At 42.2% G+C, this 11,498-nt stretch overlaps 1 protein-coding gene across 18 annotated transcripts in view; it reads right to left on the minus strand.

The window, feature by feature from the left end:
* The window catches only part of MAGI1 (membrane associated guanylate kinase, WW and PDZ domain containing 1), a 613,664-nt gene that overhangs the window by 513,439 nt on the left and 88,727 nt on the right, over nt 1-11,498 (minus strand). The window lies entirely within an intron of this gene.

Below are 11,498 nucleotides of genomic sequence, written 5' to 3' on the forward strand. Positions count from 1 at the left end.
AACTATTTGATTAAAACTGTGGATGCTTCCACCAGAAAGGCGAAAGCTTAGATAAAATGCAATCAGCTTTTAATTTTAAATATGTTTTAATTTTACATTTTATAGTGATTTTAAGTGCAGATTCTGGAATCTGAAAGACAGGTTTGAATCTGACATCTGCCACTTATAAGCAACTACACTCTAAATATTTGGATAACCTCAAGTTTCACAGAGATAACTATAAAGAGACTGAGAACCCAAGCATTCGGGAATAGAGACTGTACTAAAACGGGGAGACTAATAGCAGTTATTTCCCAGTTATCACGGTGCTCAAATAAGATAATGTGTATAAAGAGCTTTTAAAACTCTTGCTCCCAATGAACCATTAGCCATCCTCATTTATGGTTATTACATTACCAGTCATGATAATTTACTATGTGTGGAGTTCAGTGGTGGCAGGAGCCACCTGTATTAACACCAAAAAGCCAGCTGCATGCAACTCTTACCAACTCTGTGTTCAGTGTCTTTACATTAGTCACTTAACATTGGCCAAGGTAGGAATATTTACATAATGGAAACTGGCCAGCACTACAAATCAGTGCTCCCTGCCCAGAGCACGTTGATAACCATTAACCAGCACAACAGTGATTACACCTGAGAACAGAATTCGGGGCAAGAGCAACAGAAGGACAAACTTACAAATGAGAGAGTTCTCCAGACTGGCCCCAGGAGCATGTTTAAACAGAAACTGGACATCATTTGTCAGGATTACATGAGATGCAGTCAGTGCATTGTTTTCACACCGACTCAGTGAGCCCAGGAATCTCCACTGTCCACATGTCTGCATCTCCCAACACTGCCACAGGCGCATGCGCGCAGCGTATTGTAGCAGAATTCAATTGTTTCCTTCTCCCTCAAGATTCTAAAATTCTGTAATACCTGTCAAATTACATTAGGTCTAACTTCCTTGGTTCTGATCTCTAGGGAACCAATGCCTTCTTTTAAATATAAAAGGTGCAGTTTCACCTTTTAAAACCTACCTTTCAAATACGAAAATAACAATGGGAGTTGTTACATAAGGAAAACTACACCTTGCAGTGTTCTCATTCCAGCCTCCCGGCAAAACAATGAAATCACTTCTATTCTTCAACAGGACCTTGACAATGATGCAATTAGCAGGAGTTTTCAGAGATGCAAGGATAACGAGTGGGCGGGGCATTCAATGAAAAAAGCCTGTGACAATGAACATGTTTGCAGAGCATCTGTCCCAATAACCTACCTATACTATATTTCTTTCATCCTTTCTCCTCATCCTGACTCAAAATTCATTTCATACAGTATCCTCTCCCCAACTGACAAAAACCCCACCATCACACCAGAATGGAATCAAAAGATTTATAGCCAGAATTCAATGCAATCCGCATAAGATACTGGACAATTTTACCTCTTTAACTGAGACCCTTTCATGCTGCAAAAGCTATAAAAGTGAGAAATGAAAACAAATCCTCACAAACAAGGTACCGTAAACCACAAACCAGGGGTCCTCAGAGCAAACCAACACAGGGGAATAATTCAGCATGAGAAGCTGAGGGGCACTAAAGGGCTGTAACATGGAAAGTGTGGTCAGTCAGAAATCCGGGGTTCTAGTTCATTCTTTGACGTACTAATAGTTACGTGGCCTTGGGCAAGCAATTAAATGAAGTTATAGTTTTCTTCATCAGCAAAAAAACAATACTCCCCTGTGGACCTCACACCTTTCCTAGAGTGTAAATCACGTAAAAGTACTTCAATGTAAGTTCTTTAAAAGCAAACTCTGAATAACAAAAATGCGTACTGTATCTAAAGTAAGCATCAGGTTCTTCCAATTATGTTCTGGCCTTTAACTAGCTTCTCCAAATATTTATCGAAAAGACCACTTGCATTCTTGTATTTGCTCAACTTCTCTTCAAGTTATATTACAGGGTAAAAAAAAAACAGGTTATGCATTATTCCCCAGGGCACAAAAAACACTACCATTAAGAGTGGATTTGAGGGACTTCCCTGGTGGCACAGTGGTTAAGAATCTGCCTACCAATGCAGGGGACACGGGTTCCAGCCCTGGTGCGGGAAGATCCCACATGCCGCGGAGCAACTAAGCCCGTGTGCCCCAACTACTGAAGGCCACGAGCCTAGAGCCCGGGCTCCGCAACAAGAGAAGCCACCGCAGTGAAAAGCCCACACACTGCAACGAAGAGTAGTCCCCGCTCTCCGCAAGTAGAAGTAGCCCCCGTGCAGCAACGAAGACCCAACGCAGCCAAAAATGAAAATATTTTCTTTTAAAAAAAGTGGATTTGAACCCCAATTTTGTGTATGCCACAGCGAAAATCCCCACCTATGTCTTCTTACAGTTGACTTTTCATGGCCAGGCGCCACGATAACCACTTGCCTGAGTTGTCTCACCACAGAAGGTCCCGATAAGGAACACGGTGCTGCCGAAAACTAACCGGGAGAATTTGGGAGGGGCCAAAAGAGAGAGGAGACGGTAATCTTCTAGAGTCGTCCTTTCTGGAATCCATCTTGGCTGAGAGATGCGCGCGCCACCCGGAAGGACCCTGAGTCAGACTACGGGCCAAGCAAGATGATTGGCCAGGGACAAACCGGAAACCAACTCCATTACCATAAAACCTGAGACTGAGCCAAACGGCAGAGCAGTTCTCCTGGGTTCCCTTACCCTCCTGCTGTCCGCCCAGGCGCCCCTTGCCAATAAAGTCTTTCGTTTCATCAGTATGTGTGTCTCCTTGGACAATTCATTTCTGAGCGTTAGACAAGAGCCCACTCTCGGGCCCTGGAAGGCGTCCCCCTTCCTGCAACAGTACTATAACTAGAGTACGTGCATATGTACCCTCACAAAAAAGCCTTATGACACTAATTAAACTGTGTCTAAAAATATCCTCTCCCCATTGGAATACCATCACATATAAAAGTACTTCATTGAAACTGGGAGATGCCAAATATTCCAGAAAATAAACCAGAGATAAATGAAGAGATTGAGAATGCAAGCATTTTGGAATACAAAGAAACCTCATTAAATTATCTACACTTGTGTGGACACAAATGCTTAGAAACAATTCAAAAGATCTCAGTGAACTCTTTTTTTCAGCGAGGAATGCCTCAAACTTGCACTTTTTTTTTTTTTTTTTTCCGGTACGCAGGCCTCTTTCGTTGCGGAGCACAGGCTCCGGACGCGCAGGCTCAGCGGCCATGGCTCACGGGCCCAGCCGCTCCGCGGCATGTGAAATCCTCCCAGACCGGGGCATGAACCCGCGTCCCCTGCATCAGCAGGCGAACTCTCAACCACTGCGCAACCAGGGAAGCCCAAAACTTGCACTTTTTAATCTGACTGGTACGTCATTTTCTTGTTCATTTTCTCTTCCGATCTGTTTAAACCAATGCAAAGAAAGCTTTGTTGGAGACCGGTGCTCTACTCAAATTACTTCATTATATTGTTCAAGGAGGAAATATTTCAGACATCCTGACTCGAAGTTGTATGTGGCAAATAAGAACATCAAAACTGCCACGTGTATTTTGCCCAAATTCCCAGACAATGCTTGAGTTTACACTGACCAGAGAAGGATATTTGTTCTCACTCCCTTCACTCGTTACACGTGATGATTTGGAAAAGCCAAGAATGCTGACTCTCCACATAGTTGTCATAAAAGTACATTATCGATATAGTCTTAGATTTTGACTTTTAGCATGGGTGATTAGCTATTATCTCACTAAAGCTCTTGGCAGTAACATTTATAACCCAGGATCTAAGGGGGAATAAGGGAGAGAAGGGAAATTACATTTAGGGTTTTATCATCGATTGCCGTTTTGTAGAACAACAGGCTGAGATTTTGCTGCTTCATAAAGCTGAGATAATACATCACGTTTTCTAAAACTGGTTCTCCCCTACATGAGCAAATACCTTTGATGTATCCGTCTGTCCCACAGGCTCCTTTAGAACTTAATCTCCCCACACACACACACACAGCACCCCGACCCCCTGACGCCCACCCCGGCCCCACATACCTATAAAATCAACAGGAAAATGCTCCAGGCAGCCGCAAAGTCCCACCTCCCACCTCCAGCTCCTCCCCAGGGCGATGGCTCATTGGCTCAGGAATGGACATCTGACAGAGACTCTACCAATCAAATTCTCTCTTGGGAAACGAGAACAGAGTCTCTGTGTGACTAAAACTGTCACATTATAAATTAGGGAGCTGTAGGACTTCCAAATTCCACCTTGTAAATGGGAAATCAGAGAAAGACCATCTAGAGAAAAAGATATTCAGAGCAAAGAAGAGATGAAATAAGAGTCCTTATAATTTTCTACTCCAGTTCCAGAGCCTTTATGAGACCCTCCGCCATCCTTAAGCTGGGATTCCATGAGACATTCCTCTTTCTATATAATAAATTTCCTTCCTGCTTATACTGTTACTTGAAACCAAAGCTGATTCATAAGTTTAAATAAAGCACTATGCTATGCTACCCTATACCAGACTTCATTTAGTTAACATTTCTATCTTTTCAAAGTTTCAATCTTACGAGGTATGAATGATATGGAACATGACACGATCCCACCTCTGCTTCTAAGGAGCATCTAACCCAATCTTCCACTGAAAATTGGGCATCCAGAAAAGGTTATAGTTATGCTTCTCCCAATAACTGGATATATTGTGTAAATATGTATGGCTGGGAGGATCTTTTCCAGGGCTAAACTCAGTCAATCCTGTTGCAGACAAAGGCCATGTTCATTTCTTGGAGTCCAGAGAGAATGCAAAATGGCCGATATATTAGTTGTCTATTTCTGCATGACACATTACTCCAAAGTGTAACAGCCTAAAACAATAATAAACATTTATTATCTCAATGTTTATTATTTCTGCAGGTCAGGATTTGGAAGCACTTTAGCTAGGTGGTTCTGACTCAGTCTGTCATGTGGTTGCAGTCAAGATGTTAGCCAAGGCTAGAATCATCTGAAGGAGATGAAGGCTTGATGAAAGCTGGAGGATCTGCTTCTAAGATGTTTACTCATATGGCAGTTGGCAAGAGACCTGGGTTCCTCACCATGTGGACAATTCCTGAAGGCTGCTTACATATCCTAATGTGGCAGCTGGCCTACTTACCCCAGACCAAGTGATAAAAAAAAAGGCATAGCAGAAGCCACAAGGTCTTTTATGACCTAGTCTTAGGGGTGACACACTGCCATTCCACCATACTGTATTGGTTCAACTGTTGGTCCTATCTGTTGTGGGAAGAGACTATACATGGGCATGGATACAAGGAGGTGAGAATTGCTAAGGTGGGGGGAGGGTGTCTTGGAGGCTGTCTGCCACAACTGGCTAGATTAGAATATATATTCATTGAAACTCTTAAGTTAACACTAAATCTAATGCTTGGAGTAAAAGAAAAGAGAAGGAAGATGTCTTGGCTAAGCCAGGGTTTATTAATTATTTATGATAGTATGCACCGTGAAGACAATAAATGGGGTATGAAACACAGTCCTGTTCCTTCAAAGAGTTGACTCCAGGTGAGAAGCTGAGACTTGCACATGGCATAATTAGAGAGCAATTAGAGAGACAAACTGATTCGAAGTGGTATACAGGTTCAAAAAAGGAAGAATAGGGTGGCTGAGCTAGGGGAAAGCCTTTCTCCACTCTTTACAAACAAAAGCTTAGCTTAAGTTCACATTTTTAACCACCTATTTTATGCACTACAGGTAGGACTTCTTCCAAACATTCGAGTTTAGCAAGTGATTTAACAGCTCTAATGACTTAGTTAAGTCTAAGAAAAAGGCTTCCGCCCTAATTATATAACTAAGTCCCGCTTCTGTTGGGCTATTTCCTTGATGCTAGATTGGTGGACTGAGCAGGAAAAAAAAATTAAGGGGTGGGGGGGGGAAGGGCAGTATTCCAAGGGGAACCTCAAAATCATCTTGTGAGAAAACACCAATATGGAATCTGCACCAACTTGATTGTGTGATTCCACAAACATTTATTTAACAGCAGCTATTGGAAGCCAGTCACTGTGCTGGGTACTAGACACCCAGTAAGAACAAGACAGACACCAGTCCTGCCCTCTGACAGTTTACAGTCTATCAGAAAAGGCCAAAAAAAAAAAAATTAATTCTGATAAGGGAATGATGAGTGTTGCTATGATAAGAAAAAACCAAAGGAACTATTAGATCAGAGAAGAGGGATTATATTTTCCGAAATCTAAGACACTGTCAAGGAAGGGCACTCTGATTAAATGATAATGAAGTTAAAGTATGTTTTTGAGTTAACTGGGAAAAAAAAAAAGGCAATAAAGGAATACACGTTTTCAGGCCAAAATCTGGAAAACAAGGTGAGTTTGAGCAACTGAAAGAAGTGAGAGACTAGGATGTACAGTGAAAGTGGGCAAGTGGAAAGGAGAGAAGAGGGCTTCCCTGGTGACGCAGTGGTTAAGAATCCACCTGCCAATGCAGGGGACATGGGTTCGAGCCCTGGTCCGGGAAGATCCCACATGCCACGGAGCAACTAAGCCCATGTGCCACAACTACTGAGCCTGCACTCTAGAGCCCGCGAGCCACAACTAGTGAAGCCCACGGGCCTAGAGCCCATGCTCTGCAACAAAAGAAGCCACCACAGTGAGAAGCCCGCACACCGCAACAAAGAGTAGCCCTTGCTCGAGGCAACTAGAGAAAGCCCACACGCAGCAATGAAGACCCAATGAGGCCAAAAATAAATAAATTTATTTAAAAAAAAAAAGAGAGAGAGAGGAATGGTTTGGCAGGGTAAATTCTCTGCAGCAAATCCCAGCAACAGGTGGAGTCTCTTTCCTCACCCTTTAAATTCTGGCCAGCCTGGGACATGCTTTGACCAATAAATGTGGTAAAAGTAACACTGTGTGATCTCTATAGCTGGGGCCTCAAGGGACCTTGCCACATCTACCTTCACTCTTTTGGAATGCTGCTCCGAAACCACCAGGGAAGGAAGCCACTGGCCTAATGGAGACAAAGGGACCACATGGGAGAGAACCAAGGTGCCGCAGTGGACCACTGGAACCAAAGACCAAACACATGATGGAGACCATCTTGGACCTTCTAGAGCTCAGTCACCCTTCCAGTTGAGCACATCAGATGAGTGAACCCAGGTGTAACTAGCCCAAGTACTCTCTGGCCAACTCAAAATATCACGAGAAATAATAAATTATTGTTTTGGTTTGTTGTGTTTTTAAGCCACTAAGCTTTGGGGATTTTGCTAGCAAACAGAAAGAAGCCAGATAGCATAGGACCAGGTAAAAGGCTTTGACCATGATCCTGACATCAATGGCAAGCCACAGAAGGGTTTTAAGAGTGGAGCAACATAATCCATCAGTACCACAGACACATTGCCTAGGCCAACAAGATTTCCAAGGGCCTAAAAATGTTGTAAAGGTGGTAGCAGAAAGGGGATGGATTATGAAATACCAAAAAGAAAAAAAAAGGTAGGATCAGAACTCATCCGTGTTTCATTAGATGTCTGCGATCCATATCAGGTTGACTGCGAATCAATTCTTATGTAGTTACATATATTATTTTTCATCTGGGAGGTGGGGTACCTTTTAACTTGTTGGATTAGCCACAGATGGGAGGCTCTCCAAAATGTCCCATTCCTTGACTATCTTCAAAGGGCAAATATGGGAAGAGAGAGAAGGTTTCGGAAGTGAGAGTAGCAAGCAAAGAGACAAAAAGGCTTACCACACCAAAGTGCCAACCCATCAATACAGCGAAGAAGAAATTATATTTACCTTGCAAGCCAAAAATAAAATAAAGGAAATTCAGAAAAATTTGAGTACAACTGCTCAAATTAGAAAAAAAATTCTCCACCTAATTTTCTCTATAGACGGTATCTTTCATCCCGATCGGGAGCCAGTTTATACAGATAACAAAAAGCAAACCGACACCCGTGTGCTTATACCAGAGAGACAGTCTCACGAGGAAAGTAAACTAGCAAAAGAGAGGAAGGCCTATTTTCTGGAATCTAAATTCCAATAGCAAGTTACGACTGTTGGAGATTACAAAGAGCTGTCAAAAGAACGGCAGCCAATTACCTTGAAAATGCTTTCCACCAGTTTGCAGACCTTGGCCTGCCCCTCCTTGTCGCATCTCCCTTGCCCTTTCCCTCATATTTCCCAGGCTCGCCAGCTTTGTCTGTTTTGAATGGCAGTGCATAGTGTTCAGCTAAGGAAATCCCCTCCTTCCCCAGCTGGCTCACCAGGAAATTGTTTGGAAGTCAGCTTTTTCCTGGAGGTGGCCTGACTGCCCACAGGGAGACAGGGAGGGTGTCTCAAGCTGAAAGCGCTCCCCTGGCCGGCCAATTTGTGGATGATGGACTGACCGCCGGGCCCCGGGCAGACTCTGCAGTGTGAGTTACCTGTCTAGATGTGTGTTTGCTGTATGGACTGCTTCAGATAAGCACCACCCAGGACTCACTACCCCTCACCTGCTAAATAGAATTTTTAATTCATACTTTTTATTTTATTATTATTATTTGTTTACTTCCAACTTAACTTCTGACAAACAGGAGAGCTATTGCAAAGGGTGAGGTTTCATTCAAAGAAGGGCAAAGAGACAGAGAATGAAATTACATCAAAATTAAATAAGAACTTTCCCTAGAGGACATTCTTCTATTTGATGATTACTTTAGTCCAAAAGAGTTAGAAAGAGGTGAAGTCAGGATCTCAGTCAATTTAATGAAAAACAAAATGTGACAATTCTTTTACTCTGTATTTATTTATGTATTTAGGGTTGTTTTTTTAAGAACAGTTGCCAGAATCAAAAGAATATGAACAAAATAACAATCTTCTAAGGATGAACTATTTAACCACACACCCTGACCTTAAGAGGTATATTCCATATTAAATGTCAACATGATCTTCCTTGCTCTCAAGTTCAAATACATACAAGGAAGACAATCTTCAAGCTGACAATTTTTTTCAATTCTCCAGGTTACAAATAAAAATAGAGTTGCCATGAGAAATAAAGAACTTGATCCATGGAAAGGAACAATTCCTTTCAACTCAGCTTAATTAACTAGTGTTACTCGGGGGAAATTCTGCAACATACTTCTTTAACGACCTTTAACAAAGTCTCTGCTCTCACTTACCAGCTCAAGGTGATTCAAGTACTACATAGAGGCTGGGACAGGATGGCCAACCTCCGAATGTCTCCGGCCTGTCAGTCTTAAGATGACATTGTTCAAAATGAAAAACCTCCCCATTAGCCACATTCACGGAGACTTGATACTCTTCCCCTTTCAGAATCTAGACAAAACAATTTAAAGCCCTGAATGGAATAAATTAAAACAAAGTGTCAAACATGCACCCCTTGGAATGCACACTGCTTGTAATGAACGGCAGTGGGACACCCTAATTATCCAAGGCCTTGAGATGTCCTTGTTCTTCGGTGTAACACTGACATAAGATATATTTATAGTTTTCCTGAGACTCATTAAACATTTCCTGAAATGAGACCATTTTACTGAAATTTTCTTCCCGGAGGCTGGCAGAGCATAGCCTTTGTAGCAGAGGGCGGGGCATATTTTTTCTTTTACAGAGGATGCAGGCATTGGAGGTAAACAGCAAAGGCTGTTGCATCCTGTCCTGTTTAACTCATTAATTTAGGAGAACCTAAGCTGACAGATAACTAGCATTAGTAATTCCTTTGTGACTGACTTTGCAGCTAAAGAGAAAAACATAAACCCGTCTATTTATATTTGAAATTAACGTAGATCAGGCAGAGAATGGGACACTCAGATCATCAATGAAATACACTCTTTTCAACTTATTGTGGCTCCACAATTGAACCTGAAGTCTTTCTGTTTATTTCCTCCCTTTTTTTAAGCTGTCTTTTTCAAGCCCTGCAGGTTTCCACATTTCCACTACTATAGGCAGGAAGAGCAGTATAATAGCAAAATGTGTAATCTTTATTATTAAAAAACATACAAACTACATTTTACCACCAAGATCACTATCACACAGTTTTTCATGTTTACACACTGTGTGGGGGGAAAAAAATTAATAACCACACAGATCACCAATGCTAATTCTAAACAAAAGAACAGCTAAATGTAGATAATTACAGTTGATCTGGAATTACTCCCAGACAGACCTGAATAATTTAAGAGTATTCCAAAGAAACATTGTCAAGTGGTCTTAAATATGGCTCATTTTCTAACTTCAGAGAAAATATTTCAATGGTGGATAGGAAATGATGAGCCTGTCTAAATTATTAAGTAGGAGTGACCAGGGCCATATAAAATACCAACTCCTACTTCTCCATCACTCACACCAGCCTCTCTGATCTTCCCTGGGATGTATCATCTGCATCTAAGACCCTACAAGAGGGCTTCCCTGGTGGCGCAGTGGTTGGGAGTCCGCCTGCCGATGCAGGGGACACGGGTTCGTGCCCCGGTCCGGGAGGATCCCACATGCCACAGAGCGGCTGGGCCTGTGGGCCACGGCCACTGAGCCTGGGCGTCCGGAGCCTGTGCTCCGCAAAGGGAGACGCCACAACAGTGAGAGGCCCGCGTACCGCAAAAAAAAAAAAAAAAAAAAAAACACCCTACAAGAAAGGAAAGGGTGATTGATTTGGGGAGTAAAAAGACTTAAGCAGTCACAGTATCAAGTAGTTTGGGGCTAATGAGGATTTGGAAGCAAAACTGACATTCCTCATATTCTTTGAACATTAGTGAGCACACTGTGGCCACTTGATAAATGGCCGTTCAAACTATTACTAAGTTTCTGGATCATTTTATAGTCTCCCGAGATAAAGGAAGAATAAAATGAGAAGGAAGAATTTTAAGTGGAAAAAAAAAAAAGAGGAACCTTGAAATATCAGTGTAGTACAAGCTGTAATTTGCCTGTTGACAATCCTACCCCTTTGTCCCTTAGTAACAGAACCTCCACATCAATGGTAGTCAAGTACCAGAAGCTGGGCTAGAAGACCATTCAGGGAGGGAAGGTTTCAAAGCACCAGTCACACTTAGGACAGAGTTATCCACACCTCACTTCTCTTTATCCCAAGCAAAGCAGAGCTCACAAGGAAAGCAACACTTAGGAATGTCCACTCAAAGACCTAACTATTTGTGCCATGTTTCAACAAAGAATTAGGGAGTCCATTTATTTTACTACTGAGATTCTTTTGCATCTTTAAAATGGGTAACATTTTGAATTTTATTCGATATTATGAGTAAGCCAAATAATATATGCAAAGCACTTATCACACTGCCCAACACAGGGACAACCTGAAATTTTTAACCATGATTTAGTTTGTTCGTAGCATGTGTTTCAGAGGAAGAGCTCCACCACCTCACAATTCCAAACCCCAAACAGCCCCCTCTTATTCCAAAGTTCAACGATTAGAGAAACTCTAAGTACCACAATTTTCCTGGCAACTGACACCATTTCTCACCTCTTCTCGCCACTGCAGTATTCCGGCCCCCCCCAAAAAAAATTGAAACTGGATATGAAAC

Source organism: Delphinapterus leucas, chromosome 10, assembly GCF_059928025.1.
Source record: "Delphinapterus leucas isolate spDelLeu-1000000601 "Yukka" chromosome 10, BTC_Dleu_Yukka2, whole genome shotgun sequence".
In the NCBI taxonomy this organism is placed as follows: domain Eukaryota; kingdom Metazoa; phylum Chordata; class Mammalia; order Artiodactyla; family Monodontidae; genus Delphinapterus; species Delphinapterus leucas.